The sequence below is a fragment of the Lutjanus erythropterus genome, chromosome 16 (assembly GCF_056507025.1).
Source record: "Lutjanus erythropterus isolate fLutEry1 chromosome 16, fLutEry1.hap2, whole genome shotgun sequence".
Classification (NCBI taxonomy): Eukaryota; Metazoa; Chordata; class Actinopteri; order Lutjaniformes; family Lutjanidae; genus Lutjanus; species Lutjanus erythropterus.
Window position 1 is genome coordinate 28,573,049 of NC_139332.1, and position 21,573 is coordinate 28,594,621.

Genomic DNA, 21,573 nt, shown 5'->3' on the forward strand with positions numbered 1-21,573 from the left:
CCACATGAAACTGCTCACAACAAGGTCTGTGCATTATCTTGAGTAACCTGGTCATGATTTCTGGAAAGAGACATTGTTGTTGAGTTTTTCAAATGTATTTTTTGGTACTTTGAGCACCACAAGCCGAGTGCCATCTAGGTTCTTTATATTAGCGAGAAGGCAGACGTCTCTATGGCCGATATCTCCAAAACTCAGCAACTCACACTAAAACTATCCAGAGAGATGAATGCACTCCAATATAACTCACGCATATACTCAAATGTGAGCACAAAAAAGCCTTTCCCTCCACACTGTATGATCTGAGACATTCAGTCAGTTCTAGGCAGTCCTGCAGCCCAACAATAATCCTTCTTTCGGACGTACAAAATGATGCAGGTGGAGGAAACTCATACATCTCAAGTCCCTGTTTCCTGGCGAGCCATCCATCATCGACATGAGTAAGATGGCCGCCCCCTGCGCACCACGGGACGGGTAAAGAAGTCAAACTTGGAGGTCAGCATCTTCACACACACTTTTCCTTTATGTACAGTGAACGGTGTGTTTTATATACACACATATATACTGGGTTTTTGGGATCTCTGCTGGAAACTAAATATCACTGTTGATGATTTTCAGGCTGTATGACACCAGAGCCAATTTATTGCAGACAAGATACTCTGTGTGCGTCTGTGTGTGTGGAAGAGAGAGCGTGTGTGTGTGTGTGTGTGTGTGTGTGTGTGTGTGTGTAGTCTATAAGACAGCCTGGGGGTTAATTAGAGAATAGTAAACAGAACACATGTGGCAGCTTAATATCCCCTCTGCCTTACAGCTTATTTCACACCCCACCCGCTCTGTTGCTCTCTCCCTGTTGTGTGTGTGTGTGTGTGTGTGTGTGTGTGTGTTTATCTGTATGGTCGGGGGTCATGGGCGTTCCCCCATCACATATCCCAGAGGCTCTTCTCCCCCTCCCGCCGCTCTAGACCTACCCACAGCCGTGCTGGTGCTGGTTGGTGCAGGTGTGTGTGTGGTTTGGAGGTAATTTAAACCAGATGAGGTGGTGTCTTTCAGCCTGTGGCCCCGTCACTTCATCAATATCGAAGAGACGGAGGGACGGAGGAATGAGGAGATGGATGGATGGGCGGAGGTGAAGAAAGGGGGAAGCATTGTCTTACAAAAAAGGGAAATGGGAAGAAGACAAAGGATTAGAGGATCTATCTATCTATCTATCTATCTAGAAATGAAGTTCAATTTCACCAACATTTCCTTGCTGCCCTAACAATTTAGCTCTGACCCTGCAGAAGAAATGTGCTGACAGAAACAATAGTCGACAGATAGATAGATAGATACAGAGATAGGAAAGATTTAGTTTTTACTTCAGGGCAACAACATGTCAGTGAAAATGAAAAAAAAAAAGAAGAAGTCATCAAACGTATATTGGCTTTACACATCCTTCGATACATTATTGGGTTTTTTGTTGCCGTTTTTATTGTCTGTAAACTGGAACAAAATAGAGCCAAGCGGCTGGATGTCCGTTGTACTGTACTTTTTGGAGGTATCTCTTATTATTAAAAAGATTTTCTGGTGGAAAAAACTGCAGCAGCCTGGTCTGGACTCTTCAATCTGAGTATAAATAGCGCGACATAATACTTTTAAGTGGCATGCATATGCCAAAGTTCAACTTTGCATGCAGGTGATTCACCAGTCCTTCACATTAAGTTCTGTGGAGCGTAGATGCATCCAATAAAACACATATAAAGAATGTCAGGTGACGTAGTATAAAGACTGAGCATTAAGTGGAGGGATGAGTGAAACAAAACCAGGACTGTTACCCAGGAGATGTGTTAGTTAGGTTGCTCACAAATCTGCCCCTTTCCTTCAAAACTTTCCGTAAGAAGCAGGAATTTTTTTTTTACTTCTAGGACTTCTGAAATTTTTCTGAAGTTTTTCTTACTCTTGAACTCACTCACTGAGGACAACAAGGTGCAAGCATGGATTTATTAAGGAGAACCTTTGCTGTAGCAATATTGTTGCCGTGGGGGAAACAGTAGACTTTAAGAGTTGTAGGGGCTTATACGCGCTGTACAGTGTCAGAGATTTGTCATAAATCAGGAGAAATACGGGAGAATTGTGATTTCCCCGGGAGGAAGCAAGGAGAAGGCAATGAAAACATGAGTCTCACAAGAAAATCCAGAGGGTTGGCAAGTACAGGTCAGTTTGAATATTAGTGTTATAGAATGAGTTTATAACCTGACATTTTATGTTGGTCTTTCTACCAAGTTATATGTCAGTAGAAAGGCCACCGGAGGGATTAAAAACCTTTGGAGGAACTTGGTGCATTTCCACTGTGGGGATCAGGGTCTAAATTAAGCTTTACCCCCCAAAAAAGTCCCTGCTCTGGAGGTAGTGCTTTCTGAAAAACAGGAACTTTAGGGGTGGGGCTTGTAGCACTGAACATTTATGATTGGCTGAGCACCCACAGCGTTTTATTTCAGCCACCACTTTATAAAACAGATTTGCTTTTTCGTACGTCAGTGGACTGATTTGCCTAATCTTGGTGGGTCTGCAGACTGCAGTGGCGAGAACAGGCTGAAGGAATCTTTTAGTTCCTTGAAAAGTAGTTCCTGGCTACTTTGGGTGGATCATCAGGGTTAATAGTATCTTCGACATCCAGTCGAGCTTAAACTTTCCATCCACAGGGTAAATCTCACTGAGCTTCTCCAACAGTAAAAAGAACATTTGGAAATATCCAATCTGTCTTTCTCTGTTCTTGCATTCGCGTGTATTTTATCAGATCAAACAAACTTTTTTGCTCCAGTCTTGGCTTAGTCCGTCTCTCCACGCTTCGCGACTATCCTGCTGTTTCTGCAGCAGTTTGCCCGACGTCCATTCGCTCCCAGCGAGGATGTACACCTTTAAAAATGATTGAGAGATGATTGAATTTAGAAGTTTGCCTTCTTTATTCTTTAAAAGCTACATATAAATTAAAAGTTTGGTCTTGGATAAGTGAAAAACTTCCTCGACAATAGGAAGCCCCTGTGAGTGAATTGGGAGTCTTTTTTGTCAGCACTGAAGGCAATCATATTCACTCATCCATCACACACTTACTCTCCCCTGCGTCTGTTCATTGTCAAGCTACTGTCTGTTTATGACGCCTCTTATTTCCTAATTATAACCACAAATTTCATAGGAGGTCTGGTTGCAGCATTTAAGGCATTTATGCTTGACGACAGGGTGCTTTTCCCCTCGAGCGTCGTAGTCTGAACTTCAGCGGTTCTTCCAGCGTGAACCAGCGACTGAGCAACAAAAGACCAATCTGTTAGACCAATAAATGAGCAGTCAGGTGTGTGCGTGTGTGTGTGTGTCTCCGAGCAGTAAATGAACACTCTCTCTATCTCTCATCTATCAAAGGCTTGACACCAGGAGCAGCTGTGAGAGCGCACACTCACACACACACACACCCTCTCTACTACTTTAGCAATTTGGGATAATTAGCCTACTATACAATGTCCGCCTGTGGTCCCCAGGGGTCCTGTGGGCTGAGTGTGTGTGTGTGGGTGTCTGGTAAGGATCAGCTGTGTTAAGCGTCCCGTGACATCTAAACTACTAATTCATTGCTACATTAACGGCATTGATTAACATACGGCTGTGGACACACTGACACACACACACACACACACACATCTGGGGAACCCCTTGTGATTCCTTCAGCTTTTTTTTTCTGGCAGACTGCAACCAGATTTTGTGGGCTGGTCTGTTAAAACACAAAAGACACAACCTGCGCATCAACACACACACACACACACACACACACACACACACACACACACACACACACACAGACATGTTTATCATCAACTTTTGGCATAAAATAATATTTCTACTTTTCGACAGTGTGCAGACTGAGCCATAGTGGTGAGCAAAACACTGGTTTTCCACAAGGTTGTGCAGCTAAATGCCCACTAAGTTGACCTTTGACCCCAAACATACTCCACAGTTCACATCCAAAGGGATCCTGGCTTCAATAGGAGAAGAAAGTTATGGCAGTTACAACTTTATTGCAGAGAAAAATGGTGGAAAAGTTAATTGTGCGCATCTCTGAAGAGTTGGGTCTGTTTTGTGACTCCTTCAGTTAGTTGTGTAGAAAATCTACAGAAAAGACAAGGGTAGCAAGTTAGAAAATTAACACTGCAATCTTTTAAACTCAATTTAAACCTGGCATTAGATTGTGATCAGTATCCAGATACTTTATCCAGATAAGGAAAATGCTGTTGCAAGGTGTACATGTTTTGTGTTCAAATCTTCCTGACCACATCAACGCAATCGGTACAAGAATCTGGATATGTATCTGGATACAGATCACATTTTAATACTAGGCGTAAATGGGGTGTTACAGGAGTACGGCCATCTGAAATTGCAGCCTGAGCTGTGACAGAGAGTATCTTACACATCGGCACAGCAATGTGTAGGCAGAAGGGACAAAATGGCACAATGTTTTTTAAATGAGGAAAGAAGTAACAGCTTTTATGCTGTGCAACAGCAACAAATATATGTCTTTTGTCTTCAAAGGGAAAGGGTACAATCGGCATTCATTTCCAGGTCAAATGACTCTGCAGTAGTCCCAGGTATGTGATGGAAACATCTGAGTGGACAGGCTTGTTGCCTCCGTCATTTAAACCACAGAGATTCAGTTAGAAGCTACAAAATACTGAAAGCTGAACACACAAGAGACTCTTTAACTCTGGCCTCCTGCACAGACATGAGTTGAGTCTTGACTTATTTTGGCATAAAACAGTATTAGTGCATTACATTTAATGGCAGCTTTATAACAAGACACAAATAATTAAGAATTTGTTTTAAATCATTTCACAAAGTTTATAAAGTTTATCCAAACTCAACAACCCACAAAACTGCAAAATTTTACAAGAGAGTCTGGGACTCAATAATGTTGCTGCTGTGTTGACATCTGTCTGTAAAAAACTGTCAAATATACCAATTTCTTATATACTAACTTTAATAATAGTGCACATTACTGTAGTGCACAATGTATACTGTATAATGTTTATATATAACATAGAACTTGGACAGAAAAACTGGCTAAATGATGACCTTATAATCAAACCACGTGCCTTCATATTTAAGTTTAAAATGATAATAAAAATGAGATTTGACAGGTTACTGTACAGTAGATGAGAAGTGAAGTTTAGAGGCTCTCTGTCTCAACTGGAAACACTTGAGTCTCCTGGAAACTGAAGGATCTTCTGTTTGTGTGTTTGTGTGTAGGTGCCGTGGCCGCAGACAAGCAGCCAATCACGACTGGAGAGCAGAAGAGAGCAAAAAACATCTGTGTGAGTTTCGTCTCGCAGCCAGTGACCAGGGAACAGACACACGGAGAGACTTTATGTATGTGTGTAAGACGGAAAGATAATGATGTGTAACTGTCTGTCTCACTGCTGCCATTGAGCCTCAGTGTCCCACTGTGACAAGAGCCAGGTGCTGGTGAGAGACAGAGACAGACAGAGAGACAGAGAGGGAGAAATCAAGCAGCAAATCAATAACATCTTGATTGGAGATGATTACACTCCTCATCCCCTCTCTTCCTGTGTATATGTCTAAGAGTGTGCATGTTATTTTTTGTCATCATGATCTCCTCGACTGCTCCTCTCCTCACAATCTGTCCAATCACGCACTCACGTACAGACAAACACAGACGTATACCGCACATATGCACCTCTCGCTTTTTGGCTTTTCACTGTACAAAGACGGAAACAAAAGACTCAATCAGCTCTTTCTTTGGATTGTAGAGAAACACAGAGACTCTCTTTTCTTTTTTTTAAAGTTGAGATGGAACGACATTTTGAGAGTTTCTGGCTTCTGAATCGTGACATATTTTTCCAAGTGAAAAAGGATGGCGGGACATAATGTTCGGAGGTATTTGATTCAAATTTGTGAAAGTGGGCGTGTCATAACCCAACATACCATGCTGCTGCTAGCAAGCTAACTAATGAATGGCTGCATGCTGCTGATTGATCGTTGGATGTCATGATATTATTGGTTGGAACTAGTTTGTTCAAGCCAACATAAGCACACCATGTTTTGTTTTACTGGACGAAAACATGATTGAAAGCACTGAAGAATACAAAGACGTAGATTTTTCTGGCATATATTGTTAAACAGGTGCAGAATATGAAGAGGGATTAAGAAGGGTTAAGAAGACATTTTTTATTTCATTTTGACTTTTGTAACAATTAAATTAGTGAAATTCAGCTTGACATCCATTGGTTGTAGTGTTCCTGTGGACTCCTGTGGGCCCCCGCTACACCATATAATTGTTCAATAATAAATCTGAATAATTTTAGCTGAGTTTAAGTTGGTATAGTCTGTCTTTAAGATCATTCACCGCAAAATTTAAATTGCCTTGGATATAATTTTAAAGCAACTACAAGGAACTGTCATACTTCAGTGATTTTGGCAGCCCCTGTGGACAAAAGCGGTAGTGTTTCCACCATAATAACCACAAAATACAACACCAAAAATAAAATTATGGGAAAACAGATGTCTTCCTGCTTCTTTTTAACTGGCTAACCTATTACTCACTGTGACTTTTCTTGGGAAAATGTAAACACAGGCTTGTTTCATCTGATTTCAAGGAGAATCTAACGCATTAGCACCCGTTAAATATAACTAATAAAAATAACAAAAATAGCTAATCCTCTCACAAATGGTCTTAATCGCTTATAGGTCATATAGAGGCATCAGTGTTAATTTGAGACTGTTTCATAAACAGTCTCTAAATATTCAATAGAGACAATTTCCCTGTTTTTGTTTCTAAAACAAAGAACAAAGTTTTTAGGGCATGTCTTTGAAAAAAAAAGGGTTAGCAGACATTTTCAAGGAACTACTTTGCATTTAGAAGTCCCAGATGATCAGTAGGGTTGTTTGGTACCATAAGACTGAAGTATGTCAGGTTTCCACTTTAAATGATCTTGACCTTTCAGATTCACAGTTGAGCTGTGATATAACATATATATGGTATAGCAGACAAGGCCAGGATAATCAAAAAAGGCTGACAGGACTGCCTTATAACAATACTCACATGCTCATATGTCCACTGAAAGTGTTGAAAGTGTTACTAATGAACTTCCAGTGTAAAAGATCGGGTTCATCTAGAACTAATATCTCAAATCTATAGTGAATTTAAAGTATTTTTAGTTTGAAATTCTCTCATCGTTTTCTTTCAGTCGTCTTGGCTCCAGAAGTTTGTTGAATCTTCATCTTTGACACACACATTCTTCTTCCTCATCACGCAGACGTTCTTTCATCACAGATTCATCTACATTATTATAAGCAGCTGTTGTTAAAATGTTTTCAAGGAGATGTCAAATGCGGCTTCTCCTTTCCTTTTTTTTCCCACTTCATAAGTGGCCTCTCCTTGTGCTTAAAATTTGTCCAAAGGCCCCACAACAGTGTTGGAAAGGAAAAGGACCTCCAGTAATAACGAGGGCATTTACACATGAATAGTTGTGGACAGCGCTCACATGGCTGCATAAGAGCTTGTGTGCAGAGTGAAGGAGAGACCGAGCTGATTCCTGAGTCATCTGCAAACGTAAAGGCATTTAATTTGAGAATCTAACAGAGGGAGGCCAGGGATATCTGATTGTTCCTGTGATTTTGTCAGTTCTTTGATGCATACAGTAAATTAAACAAGACTGGAATAATACTGCGACCATGTTTTACAGTAATGTTTATGTTTTCAGGTGATGAAATCTGTCCCATACCGTCAGTTTTTACAGAACATTTAATGTTTTTTTTACGTACTTTTATTTACATTTTCAGTCAATTTTTTTGTTTGCCAGATGGAGTCGAGAGCTTTTTTGAAATCTGAAAAGCAGGAGATGGTGTTATTGATCAGGGTGTGATCTTTCTCTCTGACCTTATTGCTCTGTCCGCAGCCTATTGAGAAAAAAAAGAGAAATTGAGAGAGAGGACCATTGTTGCTTTCATTGACCCGGCCATAAAACAACTATTTGCATTTCCTTCTTTCTCTTCGTTTTTCCTTTCTCCTCTAACTGCCTGTTTTTACTGCAGCCCCGTCTCTCTCTCTGCCTCTGCTTATCTTTTATCTCTCTGTCTCTTTGACTCTCCCTGTCTCTCTCTCTCAGAGACAAGCTTAGACGGAGAGAAGAAAATCAGACAGTGATGGAGGTAAAGATGGAGCGAGGGAGGTAAACAGACAGACAGACAACGCTCCATGTCTGTGATCTCGGTGTGAAGCTGATCCCTGCTTGGCCCAATTCTTTACCTTCCTATATCTCTACACCTCTGTGTCCCTTTCGCCTCTGTTGTTTATTTTTATATTTTGTCACACATCCTGCTATAGACTGATTGATTTTTGAACTGTCAATTGCATCTTAAAGACTTTTCAGTTTTGTACTTAAATTTAGATTTTTGCAGGATTTTCATCACCTTTATGTCTTTTCTTTGTCATCTTTTTCATCCTCTCTGCAGGTAGTCGATCCCTCCGCTGACATGTGCCTCTGCACCCCACAATTACTGTCACGTTCGGCAAGATTAAAGCGAGAAAGTTGAAATGATAAGCAATTATGGGTGTGATGTGGCTTTGTTAACAATGGCTCAGGTATTTGTTCACTTTATATATATTTTTTCCCCATTCAACAGTTTGACCACAAGTTGCCCTGTGCAAAACTTTTGGCTGCACTTAGTGCCTATTTTTAAAACATGGTACACTGTTGCAAACGAGCAAACTGTGGTGCAGCACAAAAACATAAACAGCAACCAGTTGCCTCAATTACAATATCTACACTCACAATGTGTGCAAGTGAGGCAAACAGGCAGTATTGAGTTTTAAAATTGGTCATTTCCCCCTATTTTAGTGACATTTTGGAGGTGAACCATGAATCTAAAGTGGTTGCTACTGGCTGGAAGCTACATTTCAAATTAAATCATGCATGTAAGAGATTGTAGAGTGATGGACGAGGATAGACACAGATTAAAAACAGGCTGTCAAACTTTTCTACCAGTGCAACCCGAGACTACTTTCCGAAAAAGCCAGGAAAAACTTGGGAAATAATTTTTATTAAAGACTGTAGCGATGAAAATATTGACAATTTAGTAATGGAAAGACATAAAACTTTACTAGTTAGATGTATACTCTATATTGTATACCAGGTCATTCAGTCATTCTTGGAGAGAATGTCCTGGGTTAGGGGGCTCACAAACAATATAAAAACATACACCTATGAAAGACCTTATTCATCATTTATTCAGCAACATTGTCATTCATTTGTAGTAACGGTTGTGTTCACCTGACGAATCTAAGTCCAATATATACTGTCTTTTTGCTCTGTTTTTGGTCTCCACCATCTCTAAAGTGAAATATCTGTCTCTTTAGCACTAAATTCTTCACTATGTTCCCCAACTAGGCTCTAAGGCCTCTATTATAGTCCAGAACAGACACGCACATGGACAGCTGTGAACCCCAGCGATGCCTTATAGCTCTATTTATATTACTTTCTGGAGTCCGTTTGGGGGACGCGCTCCGCATGCACAGTGGATCGCCATCTGTAGTGGCAGCATGGAAAAGTCCGTGGACGAGTCCATGCGGTCTCAACAACTCTGATAATGAACCTTATCATCACATGGAGCCCAGCGGACCCTCGCAGACCCTCACAAACACAGAAAACTGAGTCTGTTTGCTATTTAGTGCTGAGCAGGTAGTGGCAGGTAGTTGGTTTTTCAAGCTTTTTTTTTTCCCTGAAAACAGCTGACTACCACAAATGAAAACAATATCATGAGGGCAGTGAGAGTGAACCCAGACAATAAAGTTGTAGACTAGACAGCTAAAAAATGAGTTGAAACTCCATAAAGGTCCATAAAGCTGAGGGGATTGCAGATTTGGGTCATAATCTGCTGTTGGTTTATCACTACGAGGGACCTATTTCACATTGTCTTCGTTTTACTGAAGAGATAAAAAAATAATAATAATAATTTCTTAAAAACATTGTGAGATCTTATTGGTTCCATCCTACCAGCTGACAACGTTAATGGGGCAATACTAAGCTCAGTATGGGATACTTGATTACACTATAACAAGTGCCGGTTTCTTTCTCCGCTGCTTTTGTTGTCCATCTGCTGTTTCTGGGTTCCTTACTGTTTGTTAGGAAGCATCTCACAGAACTCTGCAGGAGTTCATAAACTGCTGATCAGACACAAAGAAAAAGAGACGAGCAAGGAAACGAAGAGGAAGTGAGGAAGTGGCGCGGACTCGTCATCCATCTTCAAAGCCTCAGATCTTGTTTTTGTGGACCAAACTTTTCACATGTTGGAGACAGACTCTTCAACCACTCATATGTCAGGCATGTGTGTGTGTGTGTGTGTGTGTGTGTGTGTGTGTGTGTGTGTGTGTGGTTAAGTGAAATATCAGCACAAACACCTTCCTGCCTGTATCTCGCCTTCCTCCTCCTCCACCTCTGTGTTTGACCTTGTTGCTGCAGAGCCTGGAGGGGGGGTGAGGTGGTGGTGGTGGGGGGGTGAGAGTGATTGGGGCTGGCGGTCAAATCTCCTTCTGTTAACGAGCTGTCAACTGCAGCCTGGAGTTCCCACACAACCAAACAGACCTCGAGTTCACGAGCCGCCGACCTGCTATTCACACTGACCCATTATGATGTGTTTATTCATCGGAAATCCTGTGAACTCGCATCAGCGTCTGGCCATTAAAGTTATCCATCAAAATATTCAGGAGAGCTTTGGCTGTTGCTTCTGAACCTCTTCAAGTCAGACCTCTGTCCCACACACACACAGCTGTCCTTAGGGTCACAATTCCGACCTTTTGACCTTCGTGGTCAGAGGTCTCGGCCAATCAAGAGTCTAAATGTGAACAGAGGGGGCAATGGACTCCCTCGACTGTTCATTACGGCTCTCTTTTCTTTCTGTGTTAGTGTGTGTGTGTGTGTGTGTGTCAGCAGGTTAAGAGCCTTTCCATTGGCACCACAGGGACACACTGAATAGACTCTAATGACTGATTTTATCCTTCACCCCCTCCTCTTTGAGCGTCTTTCTCTCAACGTCAAAGCTGAAATCAGAGTCAGAGTCACGAGTTGCAGGACATGAATTCGAACACACGCAGTCGTCTCAGTCTGACCTCCAGTACCTCAGGTTGTAAAACTGATATGATCCAGGAAATGCTTCCTGAAAACGCTCAAATTTTTAAGCTTTTGTTTTTTATAGATGTAGCTTGTTTTAAATATGATTTAAAAACAAAACAAATGCCTCTGGATTTCATATTTTGTGATTTTCATCCTGAAACCTTCAGTTCTGAGACATCTTTTCTGCATTTTTATCAATTGCATGCAAAAGATGGCATGGGGTTGAATAAAAAGCTGAGATCTTCTGCTTGATGGAGCATGTTTTCATCAGATTTTGCAGCAGGATTGTGTAAATTGTGGTTGCTGTCAGATGGAGGCGTTTCGTACAGCGGTGTCTTTTCCCAGCTCCTTCCCACTCAGCGACTGCACATCAAGAGGCCAGTGTATCATCAGCTGTTTGTTACTCTAGTTACTGTTCCACCGACTTGTCGTTCTTGCCTGGTAATGATCTTCGGCTTTTATTTTCCAAGCCGAGGTCTATTAGTTCTCTATTTAAAACCCCAATGGGGGAGGAGACCTCTGTGTTTGCAGCTATCAGCAGGGAGCACATCGGAGACTCTGCAGGTCTGACGGTCGCTGATAAGAGCTGCATGATTAACACACACACGCGCGCACACACACACACACACACACACATACGTACAGAGAGAGGCTGGTGGTGGTAGTCTATTGTTGGGGGAACAACAGACGTCTGGGTGAGCGCTGATAATCAACCATCAAACCAGATTTTACAAAGCATTTTCCAGAAAAGCGTGACAACATGGACGAGCGTTCACATGCTGTACTTCAGCTCGACACAACTAACAACTGAATAAAAACATCAAATCACACAGTAAAAACACAGTAAAATGCTTAAACTAAACAAAAATAAGCAGAAAAGTCTAACACTTTAAACTGACATTTAATTTTTGTCTTTTTAATTGTAGTAGGTTAAACTTGTCTTCAGAAATAGACAATATTTGGGATGAATTTTGTGTTAGAGTCACTGTTAATTCTGGTGTTTTTCAGATAAAAACACAGAATTGTTCATATATCATTTTGTCCCTGGTGTTACTCTATAACTGCTTGCTGTGCTTTACTTTCTTGAAGAGAAAGAGAAACATAGAGATAAAGCTTTTTTTGGCTTTCACATGTTTTACCAAATCACTTTGTTTTGAAAGAACAGTGACATCTTTCTGTTTGGTCCTGTAAAAAAAAAACAAAAAAAACTTCCCCACAGATTTCATGTTCAATGTTATCCTGTTAAACACACAACATGTAAGTTCTGTCTTGTTCACATCAAGACAATAACAAACCTCCAAGTTTCCTGGTATCGCGAAGTAGCATGGGATCATGGGAGTTGTTGTCTTCCTTGTTTAACAGCCACCAGTACAGATGAAAATCTATCTGACATGACTCAGGCAGAACTTCACAGGCGAGGTAATGTTTTAAAGATTTATTCACGCTGAACGTATCTGACATATTCCGTGTTTTCTTGAAAGTTATAGCAACTAGCAGCTAGTAGGAAACCATTACTTTGTATAATTTATGGATTTCTCTACATTTGACCGTCGTTGGAAACAATCAGGATAATGTCAGTACACAAATCAATAAAATATATACAGGTCTCGTGTTTTTGTAGCAACAATCAGACTAACTTGCCTTTATGTTCGGCCCTATATTATAGTAAATACAACACTAATTTGTTTTGCCAGTCGTGTTTTGAGGAATACATTGCCTCTGATGGGATTTCTTTCAGGAGACAAAGTGCCAACATGTGGGAGAGATGGTGGTCATAGAAAGCACTTTGAATGGACACCGGATGTGTGTAACGTTTAGATAATAAAACGTCTGTGGTTGTGGTTATGAAAGACCAGGGTTTCAGTCAAATGTTAATTGCGTGATCGTGTCTCGTCTCATCTTTTACTTTCAACACCACAATCTTTCCCTAAAGTGCTGTGAGCATCCAAACATAATCATGAAAAAGTTTTTATCGTGCTTGAGTTGCTATGAGGCCATGTTATAGTGAAAACAAATTAAATATATTATGGTTTTGCAAATGACTTAATTTTTCATCATATTGATAAGCACAGAACTGAGGCGGCATTTTCATATACAAATCAGTAATTTTTGGGGAGTTTGCTTTGTTTAATCTTTTACTTTATTGAAAGAAAACGGAGATGTATGCAGAGATTCAGATGTTTTGAATCAGGCTGGTATTTATGCTGGAGCTTTATTGACATTTGAAATTTGAAATTTACATTTGAAGAGCTCATTTGCAAAACCAGATATCTGCATTTGTATTAATTTTACTAAATCATGTTTTTTCATGGTGAACTCTATGAATATCAATGACACTGGTGTTGATTTGTTTTGATTGAGAATGTCGTTTATCTGTGTTTTTTATAAATGAGCTCTTCACTTTGCGGTAACGGCTTTCGGGCGACGACAAAGAGGGATTAAAATTGTGCAAGGTCAGAGCGACTTTGGCTGTTTGAGTTGACTTTTCAAGCTCCCCCCCCAAAATTCAGTTAACTGGTCCACACAGCTGCCCATTAACTGAGCAGACCTGAGCTGACTTAACCAGACTTCCACTGAGCTTTGTGGGACAAAGTTAAATGACTCCAAGGCTCAGAAACCGCAAAGAAAAAAAGCCCTCAAAAGTGCTCAACCCTAAAACCATTAAAGCATGTCTTTCTAAAACTTCCTTGTCATTTATTCCTCATTTATCCCCTGATCCCCTCTTCTGTTGTCTCGACTCCTCCAGAGTCTGTCCGCGGCTCTGCTGGGCGACGTTTTCCTAATTTATCCTCCGCTCCTCCAACAACCCCCCCCCCCCCCCATGCCTCCCCTCCCCTTCAGTCCTGTCCTGGGCCCCTTGTGTCATGGAAATCCTTTGTTCCCCCTGCGTCCTATAACACATGCACACACGCATGAAAACAGATGGAGTGAGTCAGTCTATTTCACTATCATCTAGCAATAATATCCTTTGTTGGAGAGTTGTCAGACAAATTAGGAAAGTGATCAAAAAAACCCAAATATCATCCGGGACTCATTACAGTTAATAAAAAGTCAGTTAATAAAAATAATAGTCAGAAATATTGTACTATCTTTTTGAAAAGAGAAGAATTCCTTCCTCTTTTCATGGGAAAATAAATGTAATTTAATACCCTGATGATAAAAAATAAAGATAAAAGATTTTTTGATTTGATAATGACATCAAAGCCTTTTACCCCTTATCATTAATTTAGTCTTAAAAAAAAGAAAAAAAAACTTCAGTGTGGTCCATGTGGTTTCTGGCGATTACACACATAACTTCTGCCTTTCATCTCCGTCTCAGACGAAAGATATGATCCCGCTCTCGTCCACCAGAGTAGATACGGTATAACTCAATGGAATAACTGCATGGCTCTGCAACTCTGTGACACTGGAATCAGCAGTATCACGGAGAGGGAGGCCGAGGTTCACGGCAAATGAGGAAAAAGTGATGGAGAAGGACTGGCTGGTGCATGTGTTTTTTGAGCCAAACTTCTATATGATATTTTCCCCTGATCCGTTTACTGTCTTAGCTGACCAAGAAATTCCTGTGCAATAATCCACCCACTATAGAGCGTATAAGATTAAAATTCTACATAAATAAATTGACATTGACAACGACAGAATATAATACAGCTCCATCATCTGCGTCATGTGGATGAGTCACTTTTCAGGCACAGAGCAGGACCCAAAATGATTTTGTGGTCTTCTGTCTATCCTGTCCATGACATCCTGTGTTTTTTTTTTTGTTTTTTTTTTTGGCTGTGAAAACTGCAGGTCTTTGAGAAATGCTCTAATTCAGCCATAACTGTTGATATTTCTGCTGTGGTCAGTGCTTTTTTCCCCCTGTCAAGTCTTTTGTTTGTTTTGTCTCGTCTTTTATTGGCGAACTCAAACAAACGAGGAAAAATGCCATTGATCACTGTTGTGTTTTGTAGATGCATTTTAAATGAACGGCTGCTGTCAGGGCTAACCTCACTGGTGTATATGTTGTGTTCCCTGTGACTGCCTCGCAATAAAAACCACACCATGTATTGGCAGCAACTTATGTGCAGCTTGCAGCTTTGGAGACTTGTTCACACCCCTGACTTGTCAAATACAGCAGCTTGATCGCTTCAAAATGTTGCTCTAGGTGCCTCTCTTGTGTCTCTTTTGCATGTGCAGGGCTCCACAGTCGGGTCACCAATAATAAATATGCAATGTCCATGTAGACTTTCAAAATAAAAGCAACAAAGCTACTTAGTTAGTTAAGGAAATACTATCACAAACTTGTGCTGCAGTCTGTGAAATAAATTTACAAACAGATATAATTTTTGAATGTAACCCATAAATAGTATCCAAAACATCTTATGAAGTCTATTCTAACTTTAATCAAACGAATAGATGTAGAACTCAGCTGCACAAAGATTTAGAACAGCATGTTAGGAAATTGGACTTGTTTTTTTTTTTTTTTTTATAGATTTGCTTTATCATTTTATGTTCACGCATGACCAGAAAATGGCCGGATCTCCTGCGGCTGTTTGGAGGCCATCAGACAGGCTGTCAGTCTGCTTTCAGATCATCAGGTGCAGGACTTAGATCTGATCTTTTTGTTGACAGTGCTTTGCGCTGAAAAGGGATGTGCTGCATTAGCATGCGAGGAGGTATGTGAGCTGCTGATATGAACTGACCTGATTTGAGTATTTTGTCTGTGATCACAGAGCTCCCCAGAGGGTTACGAAAGAAACATTTTCCTTTGTAAAATGGGTGGTATTTGTGTTAACACTGAAGCAGCATTACTTTTTTAGGCTCTGTGTTTCTTCGCTTTGCTTGAATACAAATGATCTCTATTGTGTCCAAACTGATAAGAAAACAAGCCTGACTACATCTGGTTGCTTGTTTTGGTCCCAAACAACAGAGTTCATAAAATATCAGACCCTCATCTTATTTTGTGAAAACTTTCTATAAGCAAATTACAAATTTTGTTGATGTTTATGTTTTCACCCTTTGAAAAAGACACATTAATGAAGCTTAAAATAAGATTTTTAACAAAAAGTTTTCAACTTCCCAAACTCACTGTGGCCTAAATACAAACACACACTCTCAAAAATAAAGGTGCTGACTGAAAACCTTAAACAGTTCCTCATATTCCCATAGGAGAACCTTTTTGGGTTTCCTGGTAGAACCTTTTATAAAGGTTTCATTTGGAATCCTTTCAGAACCCAACATAAAGGGCCGTACCTACAATAGAACAATCTGTGAAAAGTTCTCATCAACTCAGTGGTGTAATGGTTCCTCCCAGAACTGTTTCTGGGGGTTCTATCCAGAACGTTTCAATCCTCAGAGGCTAACAAGAACCACCAAGGGGGTTCTGTGAATCCTTTTATATTCAAGGGTTTTAACTAGAGCCCATCTAAGGATTCTACTAGGAACCCCTTTTTGTGCCCTTTTATATTCCAAGGGTTGTGACTAGAACCCATCCAGGGGGTTCTACTGAGAAACTCATTTGTACTCCAAGGGTTTTTATCTAGAATGCACCGAGGGGGTTCTACCAAGAACATTTTTATATTTCAAGGGTTATACCTATAACCCACCCAGGGGATTCTACCTAGAACCCTTTTATATTCCATAGATTCTGACTAGAACTCATCTAGGGGGTTCTACCTAGAACCCTTTTATATTCCATGGGTTTTAACTAGAACCCACCTAGGGTGTTCCACCAACAACTCTTTTATAGTCCATGGGCTTTTATCAAGAACCCACGCTGAGGTTCAAGTGAGCCTATATCATGGTACAAAGAACCCTTGAAGAACCCTTGACGAAAGAGTTTTTCAAGGATCTCAACGATCCTTGAAGAAAAGAATGAAAAGGGTTTTTAATGAAAGCCTTAAGTCTTACAAGGGAGGAACCCTTTCTTCACAAAAGGGTTCTTCAGAAACAAATGGTTCTGGGTAGAACCTCAGCCCTTCACGAAGAACTCTCTTGGAAACCTTATTTCTAAGAGTGTACTTTATAAACATAACACACCCTTGCACATTCGTCTGAGAGAGAATAGAGTAATTAATCTGAAAATCTGGGGAGAATAAAGAACCCAAAACAGAACGTGTGCCCACCACAGTGTTTTCATTAGGGAACGCCACAGCTGCAAACATTCTGTTGCTCGCACAAACACAACAACAGCTTAACAAGATAGCACAGGAGGTTTAACAAGCAGGTTACTTCCTCGCCTCCCGGGCTGATAAAAATGTTTGTTTCCATGGCAACAAAGCATTGTTATTTTACAATCCACTCATAACTGTCACCCCTTCAACTTTTTTCTGTCTCCTATTTCTCTGTTCCTTCCATCACAGCATCCCCTCCGTTTTTTTTTTATCCCTCTGTGTTTATCCTTTTATCTTGACCTGCATCTCTGTCTCCCTCTCCTTCTTTATTTCTCTCATCTCTCCATCCTCGCCCTCTTTCTCTTCTTCTCTCTTACACCATGTTTCTCTCCCCGTTCCTCCCTTTTCCTCTACCCATCTCTACTTCCTTCATTATAAAGCTAAGAGGATTTGGTGTGTGTGTGTGTGTATGTGTGTGTGTGTGTGCTGTGTCCCTAGACCCAATTAACCCCCTGAATCTCTTCTCTCTGCTGAGTTGTTGCACAAAATGAGAGACGATTTAAATAACTTGCTCTTAGGTGTGACGTTTTCATGTTTGCAAATGGAGACCTAATTGTCTGAGGTCACGGGAGGAGCGTCATGTGAACCGTCTTTTCCTCATATATGAAGATCAACATGTTGACACAGCTCAGACCTGAGCTAAAATAGATCTGCATGTGGCTTCGAAATCAGAGGTGGATTGGTTTACAGATATCGCAGTTTGATATCTCTTCATCACAAGAACATCACTGCCAATCAAAACTGGCTTTGCTTCGCTTGTTGCGGCTCTAATTTTAGCTGATTTCCAGTTACTTCAGCTGATTTATCTTATTCCCTTTGAATTTTTGGGGAGGTGACATCGTCTACACTTGACTAACTTTGTGAACAGAAGCCTTTGAAGATGTCTTAATTTACACAACAGTAGGGAGGGTAAATGCATCACTGGTGCTCCTGCTGGTTGCATTCGCTCCGATTAGAAAACAGACAAACACAACATTCAAAAGGATGTAGAAATATTATTTAACTGCGTGCATTCAACCAGAAGAACTCCTGTTGAAAACAATAAAGGAAATGTATATGAAATCTCATTAGAGCAAGAAATTTGTATCAGTGCATGAATATTGTTTTAATAAGAAATTAAATCCAGCAGCATCAGGCTATACTGGACCCACAGTATGTCATGGAGGTCATGTGACCTTAAAAAACATGACATTAAACACTTGGTAAAATAGTCGCAATTTGGTGATTTAGGTCACAAAACTGGGTTAAGTTTAGGGTCAATACGACTTGGGTTGTAAGGGTTGTAAGCACTTTCCTTCTTCGATCATTGGTAACATTAAATTCATCCATTAAAGGGACAGTTCATCAAAAACCATCATCATCACCCTCATACAGATTGAGGGTCGGGTTTATTATGTTATGCCGCAAAACACTGCTGGAGTTTCACATGAAAACTGTGTTGCAGAATCAACTAAACAATGTAAGTGAATAGTGACCAGTTTTCAAATGGAAAAAAAAAACAGCTGGAGAAACTGCTTATCTGGCGTAATTCAAGTCTCTTAAAGCCCCAACATGCCGTTTGCACACACAGACAGTGTGCCTGTGCACATGGCTCCAAGCTAAGCATCTACAGTGACGATTTAGGCTAAAAACAGTTTAAATAACATTTCTTTCAGTCAACTTGTCAAGTTGGGGTTTTAGGGGACTTGGATTACACCAGACGAGCAGTATGGAGGCATTTCATGTTTTTGTTCTGTTGTTTTTTATGTCTGAAAACTGGTCACCAGTCACTTGCATGTTTAGGAGATACTGTAATGCTGTTTTCAGTGAGCAGTGTTTTGTGAGTTAGTAGATCATGACTGAATTTTCATTTTTGGGTGAACTACCCCTTTAACTGTTATTAAAACAAACATAAAGAATTTGTATATGTATTATATCAAACAATATCAATATCAGGCCTACATATTAAATACATATACTTGAATAGAAAAAAGGTTCTCTGTGTATTTGTTTTTTTGACCCATCCATCCACCCCAGCCTCCTCCATACATGTTATTTTTCTTCATTCTGCTCCTGTCACCTCGTAACAGTAAGCCTGAACATGGATGATAAACTGCAGGCACAGATGACTGTTTAACTGGTGAGTACGGGACAAAGAGGAAGAGCAGCCTTTTGCAGGTTTGCATCTGTTGAGCAGCTTTCACTGGAATGACTGAAGCTCCATCTTGAGACGTGTAATCCTCCTCTTACATCCATTTCTAAGATCAGAGAAAGCGTGTGATGTGACCGATGGGTGAGCACATTGTTAGAGTGCTGGTCTCATTTAGCTTTTCATCATGGTCCTCTTGTTTTCCTGTACTTGTGTCTCATTTTGTGCCCTCTGCTGTTTCCACTGTAAACTCAGTCCTTGATGTAAAATGATAGATGTGTCTGAGTACTTTGATACTATGAGCTGTCCTCCAGACGAGTAAGGTGGAGGGCAGGGCGCCAGAGAGAAACCAGTAAAAACATTTCTTATCATTTTATAGCACCACTGGACCATGCACTGACACACACACGCACACACACACACACACACACAAAATGATGCACGTGGTTAAAGGAGTCTAGGGGATACTGAAGGTATCAGGTGTAAGCCAGCTGTGAACACAGACTGGTTAATAAGCTGTCTTTGTTTGAATTAATGAGTCATAAACCTGTCTATCTATCTATCTGTCTGTCTGTCATGAACATGTGTTGCCCCATACTAAGAAAGGAATATTAAGCTTCAGTACATGTTAAAATGATGTTCATATAATGCCACCCTGAGCAATGATTTAGTGCGTTGGGGCTGAAAATTGTTCAAAAATTGCGCAAGAAAATGTCATAAAATTAGATTTAAATGTTATAGTTTGATGTCATAATTATTTTTACAACAGCAATAACTTTAAAAAAAAAAAACTCAACTGTGTCATTACCAGTACGTGGCGTCTCCTGACTTTTAAAACTGCCAGTGAAAAATTTGTGTGACACCTCCGGTATATTGTACCGGGAGAGGAATACATCAGCGATGTCGGAGGGTGTTCAGATCGCCGTGTAATGGCAAATTCAATTTAGGCCTAAAGAGATAAAATGAAACTGTAGAGAGCTGAGAAACACAAGATCCGAGAAACATAGTTATCCTACACAGTACAAAGACTCGAATCATTAAAATATGAAGAGATTGTTCGAAATGAATCCTTACTGCTGTTAGAAAACTTTCATACAGTTCAGAGTGATCTAATTTGCTGCTGCTCATTCTTTACTCTGACAGAGAGCTGCGCTTTTCCTTCTTTTATTGCCAAGTTTTAAAATCATAAGTGAAGGACGTGGAGGTGGTATTACACTGTCACAGGCACTTTTCTGTGAGCGTTTTCCACTGAAAAGACTTTTAAAAGATGACTATGGTCACCGGTCAAAAGACGTTAAGAATTAGTTCAAAAGTGAAAGTTTTTTTCAGACTATTTGAAGACGTTGATTGAACGTTCAGATTTAGACCATTTTGATTTGCAACAGTGACATTTTTCATCCTTTAGAATGTGCAAATAAAAGCCTATTGTCACTTTGGTGCCTAATTAAGAAACTACATCCAAATTTCTCAGTTGAAAGCCAGAAAAAATACCTGTAACATGCAAGTCTTAAACCCCAGTCACCAGGATGAAAGCAAACTATTCAATCCACTCAATAACCATATCTTCCTGTCCACTGATGTGTCTTTGTCGCTATTTATAAAACATCCTGGCGCACTGAAATTTTGTCTTTGTGTAGACCAGATTTCACCCGTGACTTTAGAGAAATGCATTCACACTAATCAATATAATTTCTCTTTCAATTTACAACTGAACTACTTATCAATATGATGATTCGTTATGTGTTGATGTTGAAACTGCATTTTATCTGCTTGAAAAGAGGGTGAAAAACAGTCTTGGACATTCAGTGTGAATATCAATCAGTTTTCAACTAGAAATCAATACTGAAACCCTGGTTGGTGCTCAGTGGGAAGCCTCTGAAGGGATGTTCTTGCAGATTATTAAATTGTATGCTCATATAAACACCTGCCATCATCAGTCAAGTTTTGCTGTGTACTGAACTTCTTGCAAAAATGCTGGACCGTGGCAACATAAAAGACATAACCAGGGGATGTGTCTGCAAACAGCTCAGCCAGGATGGCTTTGGATTGATTGAACAAACTAAATCCTGCTGTGGTCCGTCCACTGAACCGTCCCTGAAGTGTTTGGACAATAAAGAGTGGAGATTTTAAGCACCTTCGGTGTTTAAAA

The 21,573-nt window shown here is 40.2% G+C and overlaps 1 long non-coding RNA gene across 1 annotated transcript; it reads left to right on the forward strand.

Annotated features, from left to right (window-relative positions):
* Nucleotides 1-291: 291 nt before the first annotated feature.
* LOC146313280 (uncharacterized) lies at nucleotides 292-8,557 on the forward strand. Its single transcript, XR_014772078.1, has 3 exons — nucleotides 292-492; nucleotides 5,260-5,379; nucleotides 8,485-8,557. It is a non-coding gene; the product is annotated as an uncharacterized LOC146313280 (long non-coding RNA).
* Nucleotides 8,558-21,573: the final 13,016 nt, after the last annotated feature.